At 41.8% G+C, this 11,272-nt stretch overlaps 1 protein-coding gene across 5 annotated transcripts in view; it reads right to left on the reverse strand.

Annotated features, from left to right (window-relative positions):
- The window catches only part of lin54 (lin-54 DREAM MuvB core complex component), an 85,271-nt gene extending 76,064 nt beyond the window's left edge, over positions 1-9,207 (reverse strand). For 3 of the 5 annotated variants that reach the window (XM_043695199.1, XM_043695198.1, XM_043695220.1), the window contains exon 1: positions 8,977-9,206. The gene's annotated coding sequence lies outside the window, so the exon portion shown is untranslated. Of the gene's footprint in view, positions 1-7,619; positions 8,077-8,976 lie in introns of those variants that run through there. The other 2 variants (XM_043695212.1, XM_043695203.1) reach the window with 2 other exon arrangements.
- Positions 9,208-11,272: the final 2,065 nt, after the last annotated feature.

Raw genomic sequence — 11,272 nt, forward strand, 5'->3', positions numbered from 1 at the left:
CGAAAGCAGCAGCAGAAGATCACGGCACATTCCAACTTGGCTGGGATTCCCCATGAAGCTGAACAACCCATCAATGCGTTCCATAGAGGCTGACTTAGTGGATTAACAAGGCGAGAGGGGGTGATGGGGTAGGGAAGACAGGATTTTACTTTAAGGACTAGGTGATGATGGAGAGAGTGCCAAAAAAAAAGCAAATAGTTATTATTAGTAGCCATGGGGACCCCAATGTACTGGAAACTTTTGTCATCTTTTAAATTAATTTTGGTTTCTGCTGTCAGGCTTGGAGCCCACACACAGTAGTAACAAACAACACTATGCTATTACTCCCTTTAACAATTCTGAAAGGGAGTGCAAGTGGACTGGAAAGGTAACATTGGGGTTATGACAGTTGAAGTCGAATACTTAAGAGTTAAATGGAAGTGGATTTGAGGAGAAAGTTGTCCTCTTGGACGAGACATACTTGGAGGGGGCAAGGGCAGAGAAGCAAGATGTTGAGGGCTAGTTTGGGAGGGGAAGTGGGTGAATGTTTGAGGTTATGGGAAAAGACTGGAAATTGCAGCACTAGGATGGCGTAGAACAAAAGAAAGTTAACAATGAGGGTGAAGGTACTGGCACAGAGGTTTAAGAAAGTACCTCTCATTAAATAAAATGAGCCAGCTTATATCTGTTCTCCAAGATGATGCCATCATAGTAGATTATTAAGGCAGGGGATGGATCATAATAAAATATTTGGTGAAATAAATGGGAAATTCAAAAGGACAAAGTAAATTTCATGACATTGGCCAAATAGCACATTTAAATAAAAGGGTATTTAAGGGATACCTGCAGAAATATTTCCTCCTCCTTTTTATTTGTCAGCAGCTATTCTTCCATCACTTTTGGTGATGTCTTTGACCAGTGTTCACCTCTGCCCCAACAAATAAGTTACTTTTGTTGATAAATAGTGAGTTTTGATATTTGTTGACAAAATAACGTGTTTTGACTAAAGTAACAAAATCTGACCACCAATTTGCATACATCAACATCTAACAAAAAAGAAGAAATGACCAGTTACTCAGTTATAATGAAATTTGTTGAGCAAAAAATGTTGGCGAAACAATGTTGACCAGAACTTAGGAAGAACTCCTCTGCTTTTCTTTGACTGGTGCCATAAGACTATTTATGAGCACTTGAAGGGGAAGAAAGGATTTAACTTTTATCCAAAAAAAAAGCTTTTCATTGTAAACAGCTTGTTATTATGCATGTTCAAGAAATTGAGATTCAGCTTGTCAATATTTTTTAAAAAATAATTGCTGTCCTTTTAGGGAGCATCATACCTCATTCTAATTAAAAAAAGAACTGGAAACTCCATCTTTTTCACCACACAAAGTGGTGGAATAAAGAAGTAGTCACGACTTCGACAAACTAACCATCAATTTCCTTGACACAAAGTAAGAACATTTTTCAGAGCATCCTAATAATATTTGCAATGGGTAAAAAAATTCACTCTGGAAAATTAGTGGTATAAATGTGTACTAATGTTCATTTTGTGCTAAACATTAGGAACCAATGCACAAAACCTACAAAATAGTGATGATTCCCTCACAACAGGGACGACTTACAATGTCAACTCAAGACACTGGAAAGAGATTTAGTGCACAAAATGGCACCAAGCTTCAGCATTTTATAAAAGATACTTCCAACCGAGCAGACAAACTGTTAGCAGAACAGCTGTTCGCTGTATTTGCACAAAAAAAAAACTGCATTGGTACTTGGTTTGCTACACATTCCTTCACCTTAACAGGCCATGTTGCAATTGTAACTAAGAACTGGCTTCCTTTATGTTTACATAGAATTCTCTGAAGCAATTTGAGAGGAGTGTGGGGAGCATAAAGGGGAATGACGTTACTTGTTTCACATTGTGGGAAACAGCTTTGCTTCTGAACAGCAATTTCCTACAACAACACAATGAAAATAAGAACAATGTTACATAGCAAAATCCCAACAGCATGTCACTGTTGCACATGCCAATTGGGCATCACCATTTTATAGTACACTTTATTTTGACTGTGAAATTCCTTTACAAATTAGCTTGCAAAAATCAAAGTTATCAGTGAATTTAGAAGTCCTCAAATGTCAGGATACTGCTGACATTCATAAATTATAAGATTATCAATTACATAAATCCTATTAGTTATATGGTAGCAACTCATGTCATCTCAACTACCTTACTTTTTTTTTAATTTTCTGGAATGATTGGCTTTTTAAACTGTGTAATTCAAGATAAACAACCATAACAATATAGATCAGCTATTGTAATGATGTTAATAAGGTCAGCTCTTCTCAAATAATCATTGTGTTAGATTATTTGTTATTTAATTTTCTAGTTTTTCCAATCCCTTGCAACAATTGTTCATGTTCTGCACCAGGAATGGCTTGTGTTCAGGATGCAATTAAAACAACTGCTTGTTTTAAGCCTTGACAGTATCAACAGGCTAAGTGACTTATTTTCAAGATCTTGTTCAAGGCTTTGTTATATGTAGAAAATGTAAATAATAATGGCTAAGCGACTACTGGTCTTACAACCAAGTTACATCATCATCTTTGGTTTCAGCATGAAAATACTGGAATTTGCTCAACTAACCAGAAGAGTATTGGAAACAGTAAGAAAAATTTGTTGCAAAATTATAACTTTACCAAATTGTATGAGGCTTCATGTTCTCTAAATGTCAGCACTATTTCTTCAGCAAGGAGGAATGTCAGGCTTTTCAAGAAGTACTACTTTATGCATCATGTTTGTGATTATTATTCTCAAAGCAGATGAGCCAAACAATCTCCATCCAGTTAAACTCAAAATATTTCATTGTTTCAACCATACTCATCCAAATGAGAAAGTATCAGATTTTGTTTTACTCCGATTTCCTTCCAATGACTTTCCTCTGTCCATCTCTCAAGATTCTCCTTAAAGCCCAGCTCTGAAAAAGCGTGTTAACACCTCTGAATCACTTTCATTTACATCCATTTTCGACTGAATATATCATTGTGAAGATATTCTTTTATATTAAAAAGGTGCTATATAAATACAAGTTGAGTAGTTTAAATTCTTCACAGAAAGAGTTACCGAGCGAAGAGGAAGGTTTTCAGAAGGTTATGGAGATAGAACCAGAAAAGTAGTTTGGGGAAGGCAAGTGGAGATTGAAAGAAGGTCAGTCAGAAAACCTGAAAGGACACAATGGAAAGAAAGATCAAGTGATAGTGGAAGGAGGGGGAGCACTTTGTGGGCAACTGCATCAAGCTGTCTGTAGATCCTCAGTGCACAAACACAAAGTGTCACTACCTACTCTCCCACTCAGGTTCTAGCTGCCCCGGTGTTGCAAATGATTGGTCTGGCCTCCTGACTATAGAATGTTCCAAGGAGTTGGACCATTTCATTTAACCGAAACCCCGTGGAAGATATTGCAAAGGAAAACACCTTTGACCTCAAGTCATCAGACAGTGGTCTGCAAGAATATCCTTGAGAATCTCCAGGAAAAGGACAGGGTTGATTCTATTGGGCAGTTCCTTGAGTAGACTGTCAACAAGTATTTAGCAGACTTCCTCAACACCAGAATTTTCTAACAAGCACCAAGACATAGCTTGGTGGTGCTGAGAAGAGCACAACCAGTCATATCGTTCAGACTCTGCCATCATATGCTGTCTGGAAGCAGCTGTAGAGGGGAAGAGATTGTCACACATCATCTTCTGGAATGCTTCTACGCAAAAAAGGTCTGGAAATAGCTGCAGTGATTTTGTCGAAGATCACCCCAAGCAGCTCTGTGATGTGGGACTGTGTGCTCTATTGGCTTTTTCCCAGGACAAGCACTGAAACAAAAGTAGACTGCACCTGAAGGACCATCAACTCTGTGAAAGACACTCTGGTCTGTACAATACTTGTTGACCTTCCAGCATAAAGAGTTTACCTCAATTAAGTGTTGCAGGCTGATTCAGAGTAACAGGACTATGTGCTGAGTAATGCACTGAAGTTTGGGGCAGCTGCCACCAAGTGGAGAAAGACGACAATCTTTCTGCCAAAAACAAGGGCCTGTTAAATTTCAAGATTCCCTCATTACCTGAATGGGAATGCAAGTAGTCTCCTTTCAATATGAGGAATGACAAATTCATTGTATTTTCTGAAAAGTTTATACATAACTGTTTTGACCTTTTCATACTTGCTTGTAGATAATTTATGATTAAAGTACATTTTTGCAATAAAAAAAAGAGGGGACATCACAACAAAATTTGTAGAAGATTGAAGATTTAAAACTGAATAGGATGGGGAAGAGAATGAATGATCAATGAAGAGATGATAGGTGAAAGTGAGGACTGCAGGTGTTGGAGATTAGAGTCAAGATTAGTGTGGTGCTGGAAAAGCACAGCAAATCAGGCAGCATCCAAGGAGCAGGAAAATCAACGTTTCGGGCAGGAGCCCTTCACCAGGAAAGATGAAGGGCAACTGCCCAAAACGTTGATTTGCTTGCTCCTCGGATGCTGCTTGGCCTGCTGTGCTTTTCCAGCATCACTCTAATCAATGAGGAGACGGTGACAGGTCGTAGAAGCAATGGGGAAGAAACAAGAGCAAAGGTGACTGATGGTTGAGACAGCAGTTTGGTGATGGTTACAATATATTGGGTGAAACAGATGTGTATTGAACAGGATTTGCACAGCCTAGTTTGGTTTGAGTGTGCAATATCTTGGAGCTGAATACTTGGCAGGTATTTGGTTATTTGGGGTTAGCAACCCACTAGTACTTTTGCCACTGGCTTCTCTTCATGTGTGACCATAGAGGAATGCTGGCAGGCAATTCACCTGTGAGGACAAAAAGCTAAATCCATGTTTATCCTCATCCAAATCTCAATACACTTTTTCAGAGTGGATGAATGGCTAATAATAAGAAGCAAGGATTCTTCCTGATTTTTTGCTTTTCCTAATACTGGGGAAGTGAATATAGCACCTTACTAGCTAACCTGATGTGTTTTCCTACTCAATACTGACTGTCAAGCAAATCAAACATATTCTGGCCTTTATGTCAAGAATTTTGTCCCCACTGAGAAACTCCTTCAAAAACTGTTTATTTGTTCTCTTTTTGAAAACCTTAGATTATTTTTCACACAACACAGGAAGAAAAGTAATTATTGCAGAACAGAAAAACTTACTTTTCTGATTATGTTAATGGAGTGCCAACTCCATACATTTCTGTATAGGTAGTAGAGATTTGAGCCATTATGTTCAACAATATTCTGTACTTTAAGTCTTCAGAATAGGGCTAGCTAACTATTTGAAAGCAAAATACTATATGCTCTCTAAGTTTCAAACAAAACAGAAAATGCTAGAAATAAAAAAGTGTGGCAACAGCAAAAAACATGAATGAAATTTTCCAGCTGTGATTGTTCATCAGGATAGAATTCTAGATATTATCTGGTTGAGTGCCACAAATGTCAAGAAATAACCACCTCTCCCTTATATTCAATGACATTACCATTGGTAAGTACCCAACCAACATCATCCTCAGGGTTACTATTGATCATGAACTTAATTGACTCAACCACGTAATAACTGTAATTATAACAGCAAGTCAGAATCTACAAATGCTGCAGCAAATAACTCACCTTGTTTCTCTAAATGTTTTGCACTACCTACAACATATAGCTCATGAATGTGACAGAACTCTCTCCACTTGTCTGGATGAGCACAGCTCCAACAATACAAAGCTCAACAACTCCAGGGTAAAGCAATCCATTTGCTGGAGACCAAATCTACTACCTCAACATTCACTCCCTCAATCATCAGCACACAATGGCTGCAGTATTTTCAATTTATAAGTGCTGCAGTAAAAGAACTTCTACAACAGCTCCTCCCAAAAACCATGAACTCTATCACTCAGGATAAGAGCAGCATGGGAACCAATACTGGCAAGTTTTCTCTTCCAAGCAACACACTAATTTGAAATGTATTGGATTTTTCTTCCCCACTGTTATTTGGTCAAAATCCTAGAACTTCCTCCCTAACTAAATTTTGAGAATGCCTACACCACAGACACTGCAGCTTTTGTACCATCATCTTCTCAAGGACAACTGAGGATGGATAATATATGCAATGCTTGCCTGTAACATCCACAATCCAGGAGCAAAAAGAAATTGAAGGTTAAAGATTTGTAACACGAGGAATTAAGCAGGCTACAGAGTTTGCTGTTACCAAACAAAGCACAAACTGCAGAAACCAAGCATGCAGGTTTGCACGTCAGTGTGAATACAAAAATATTTTGGAGCTTTGTTCAACTACCTCCCTGGACAAGGAAAAGTTATACAGTACTTGAATGTTCTCCATGTAGCAACACAGCAAGGCAATTACATAATGGGACAGAGTCAATGAAAGGATAATCTGTGGAGATAGAAGACTTAATAGAATGAATGCAGATTACTTATTTAACATTTGTTACCCCAAGCTGAAAAGACATCCTCTTACTACTGACTTTTCTATTTCCCACAACAAATATTAACTCCTTTATCATTGTCTGCGTACTTACTGATGGAAGCAGCACTAATGACAACCTTGCAATTGAAGACGACTAACAGATATAAAAGGCAGCCAAATCTTAAAAATATTTAACTTTTTGCCTGCATTGGCAAATACACACTTTGTAATCAAGTCATCATTTATCACACCATATGTTTGTGGGGCTTTGCTGTCACATGCCAACAAGTCACCACACAAAAAAAAATCACTTTCAATGGGTGACTGAACAGGAGTACAATTTATTTTCATTCCCATTTTTAATTCCAGTTTCCCATCCCACCTCTAAAAATCTTCTCCATCCCTCCTTCCTTGTCTGCATCTGCTGATATTTCAACATTTACCTACATCATGGTCCTTTGTGCATTCCAATCTCTCACTGGTGATCAAAAGAATGATGCATCACAGAAGGAGGTCATTTGGCCCATTGCCCCTGTGTTATCTTGTAGTATTCTAATTTGCTTTTTGTTATATTTCTTTTCACCATTAAAATGTATCTCCTCAGCAGCACTTTGGTCCACCTCCTGTAGTCTTGCTACCCCATCCCTCAATCAAATGTTTTGGGACATTATAAAGATGTAAACTTGAAGCTAAACAATCATTCACACAGTTAACACACCAGTTGCAAACAGAATCACTGCCTCCAATCCTGGAACAGCTGGTAGTCAGGAATGCAGTATCCATGAGGCCCAGGTTCAAGTCACATCTGCTACAGAGATGTGTCATAACATCCTTGAACAGGGTGATTCGAAATTTATTTTACGTTTACACAGTTGTGAACCTGACTATGATAACTTAGCTGTGTTCTGGGAGGACGAATGGGAGGAACATTGGAGGGGGCTCTGTAAATTTCATAATCGACAGAGTAAAAAGAGATCAAGGAATGAGGATTTTTGCGACGTACATTTATGCATGACCTCTATTTACTAATTATCTTTATTAGTGAAAAACCTCAACAACAGTATTGCTGCTTGCCCTTCGAAATCCTAGGTACGTAAATGTGAATAATTTTACATTGTATTTGGATCAGGTCTACTAGACGACAAGGTAACTTCTAAACGTAATCTTTGTTAGGCGGAATCTGAGCATACCTTACTGTATTCTTTCAGAGAGCCACGTCTCTCCAAACGATCTCTAAAGAAAAGGAGAACTGCAGGCCTTTGCACCCGAATAGTCTGTGCTTGGCAGAGAAACCTGAAGTGTTATTAGCGTGACATCTGGGTGCGAAAAGGGAGGTCGTGTCATTTTATGTCTAAGCGGCCGGGCAGAACTCAAAGCCGGTTCGGTCTTTTCAGACTGGGCTCGGGTGTATTATTAGGCAGGGATTGCATTTCGAAAGGTCCGCCATTTTCACCTCGTCATCACATTTCCAGAGAAAGGCAGGGCCTGAGCGAGACTAGGAGACATACAAAAATCATACGAAAAAACCGCGGAAAAAAACTAACAGGAAATACCATAGTTGCCGAACAAACCCCACAAACGTTCAGCCTGACGCCCTGGCGCACTCCTCCCCAAACAACAAGCAACTTACAAATCAACAATCTACCTGCTGGAAGTAAAACCTCACAGATATTCTTCAACATATAAACACACTATCGCTCCCGTTCAAATCGCTGGCGGGGCTTAAAGAAATGGTTCCTGCATAAGGTCAGCACGACAACGACAAAAAAAATTCGACCCTGGGGTATGTGATGTTGCCCGTTCTTGAGAACATTGACAGTACAAAGCCCTTTGGATCCCAGGGGTGGGGGAAATCTGTAACTGGGGAGATCAGTCAGGAGCTAAGATTAAACTTCACAATGAAATGTTACCACTGCAATACATAAACTAGATATCGCTTCAGACCAAATACAGGCAGGATCCAGCCGCTATTTAGTATTTTTTTAAAAAACCTGAGCGCAGATCATCTTCGAACTGCTCACTGCTGCAAATGTGTTTTACAAACGCGGAGCTATAACAGCGACGTGAACCCTTCATGTCTCAGAAATGCAGTAAAAGTTACACAGTATTAACAAAAAGCAATTTAACACAGCAAAAAGAAAACGAGTCACACGGCTGGACGAGGCGGGGAAAGTAGTTACAAACAAATTAAGGCAAAAATCACTGTAAAGAAACAGAAAAAGGGCAGAATCAGGGATTGGGGTGAAGGCAAGAAGACGCTGAAAGAGCTGTCACCGGAGGAGAGTCTCTCAGAAAGAGGGGAACAGTCAGTGAGGCCACTGACAACACCGCGGACAACTTCAACCAGGCAGAAAGTCCCAGTCAAACCGCCCAAAGACCCCGGCTCCAGTCAGATCGGGCGGGAGCATCACTCTCTCACTCCAGCCGCCATCAGCCGGTGCCTCTGAAGCCGCCCAGCGCCGGTGTCCTCGGTGCCAGGCAGGCAGCGGGTGCAGCGTTCCCTGTCCCTCAGACATAAACACAGCCGCGCCGCTGACGGATACTCACCGGCTGCGGTGTCCGGGCCGCTCGGACCTGCAGGCGGGCGGCATGAAGGAGGGTCGTGGCCGCCTGGGGCCTGAGGCGGCGCTGGCGGCCCCGGTTACCAGACACACACAGCGCTCGTCACCGGGAGACCGATCGTGTTTGTTCAAAATCACGCGCCCAGCGCCATTCCTCCAGCTCTAACATCCCATAATAACACCACGCTCCCCGGGAGACCACGGCCCCGCTCCGCGAAGCACGTCACACAGCACACACCGCCCCCTTGTCAAACCACGCGGCGTCTCATCACGTCGACGCTGCGTCATGCTGCTCATGGCACGCACGTCGCCTCGTCCGTGCCCCCAGGTACCGCCCACTCGCCCGGGCACCGCCCACTTTCCTGATGAAAGGCTTTTGGCCGAAAGGTCGATTCTCCAGCTCCTGGGATGCTGCCTGACCTGCTGTACTTTTCCAGCACCTCTCTAATCTTGACCTGGAGATGCTGGTGTTGGACTGGGGTGGACAAAGTTAAAAATCACACAACACCAGGTTATAGTCCAACAGGTTTAATTGGAAGCACTAGCACAAGACCTGATGAAGGAGCAGCGCTCTGAAAGCTAGTGCTTCCAGTTAAACCAGTTGGACTATAACCTGGTGTTGTGTGACTTTTAACCTAATCTTGACCGCCCACTTTCCCATCACTGGTGTTTCAGACTCACGTGGGTTTGGAGTCATCCAGATCTGGGGGTTTGTTCAGAGTTGGACAGACTACACTTCTTAGAACAAACTAATGGACTTTCACTGGAACAGGTGCTCTTTCAACTGGACCACAGCATCATCCCAATAATCAATTAAGCTTTGAGTTTTCTTGATGAAAGCTGGCATACATTGCTATATTAATCATTAAATTGAATTTATTGTCACGTTTACCGAGGCACAGTGAAGAGCTTTGTCTTGTGAGCAATACAGGCAGATCACAGAGTTAAGTAGTATAGATAAGTAAATAATAGGTAAATAGCAGCAAAAACAAAAACACAGGTAAAGGCGAATGCGGCAGCACGGTGGCTCAATGGTTAGCACTGCTGCCTTACAGCGCCAGCGACCCAGGTTCAATTCTCACCTCAGGTGATTGTCTGTGTGGAGTTTGCACATTCTCCCCGTGTCTGTGTGGGTTTGATCCGGTTTCCTCCCACAGTCCTAAGATGTGCAGGTCAGGTGAACTGGCCATGCTAAATTGCCCATAGTGTTAGGTGCATTAATCGGGGGGAGGGTACTCTTTGGAGGGTCGGTGTGGACTTGTTGGGCTGAAGGGCCTGTTTCCACACTGTAAATAATCTAATCTAAGAGTTTGTGAGTCCATTCAGTATTCTAACAACAGTAGAGTAGAAACTGTTCAAAACCAGCTGGTGTATGTGTTCAGGTCTCTGTACCTTGTCCCCGATGGTAGAGGTTGTAGAAAAGCAATGACAGGGTGTGATGAATCTTTGAGAATGCTGGCGGCCTTTCTTTGATAGTAGCCGAGTAGATGGGAGGTTGGCGTTTGTGATCGTCCGGGCCGAGTTCACCACTCTCTGTAACTGTCTCCGATCTTGAATGGTACAGTTGCCATGCCAGGTAGTGATACATCATGACAGAATGCTCTCGATGGCGCACCAATAAAAGTTGGCAAGGGAATTCACCGTCATGCTAAATTTCCTCAACTGCCTGAGGAAGAAGATATGATTTGGAGGTGCCAGTGTTGGACTGGGGTGTACAAAGTTAAAAATCACACAACACCTGGTTATAGTCCAACAGGTTTAATTGGAAGCACTAGCTTTCGGAGCGCCACTCCTTCATCAGGACTATAACCTGGTGTTGTGTGATTTTTTAGCTTTGAGGACGAAGAGACGTTGCTGGGCCTTTGTAACCAGTGCATCCACATGAAGAGTCCAAGAAAGCTTGTTGTGGATGACCACTCCCAGGAGCTTGACAGTCTCCACTCGTTCCATCTCTGTGCTGTTAATGTGTAGGGGGGCATGAGTAACATCTTGCCGAAAGTCAATAATCAGTTCCTTGCTTTTGCTGGCATTGAGAACTAGGTTGTTCACAATGACCATCTTTCCAGGTCTTCCACCTCCTGTCAATCTGAGATTCAACCGACTATGGTGGTGTCATCAGCAAACTTGTAAATGGCATTAGTCTGGTATTTGGCGACGCAGTCATGGGTATACAGTGAGTACAGTAGAGGGCTGAATGCAGACCCTGAGGGGCTCCAGTGTTAAGTGTTAGTGAGGATGGCCTATGGGTCAGAAAACTGAGGATCCAGTTGCAGAGAGTGGGG

Source organism: Chiloscyllium plagiosum, chromosome 1, assembly GCF_004010195.1.
Source record: "Chiloscyllium plagiosum isolate BGI_BamShark_2017 chromosome 1, ASM401019v2, whole genome shotgun sequence".
Lineage (NCBI taxonomy): Eukaryota > Metazoa > Chordata > Chondrichthyes > Orectolobiformes > Hemiscylliidae > Chiloscyllium > Chiloscyllium plagiosum.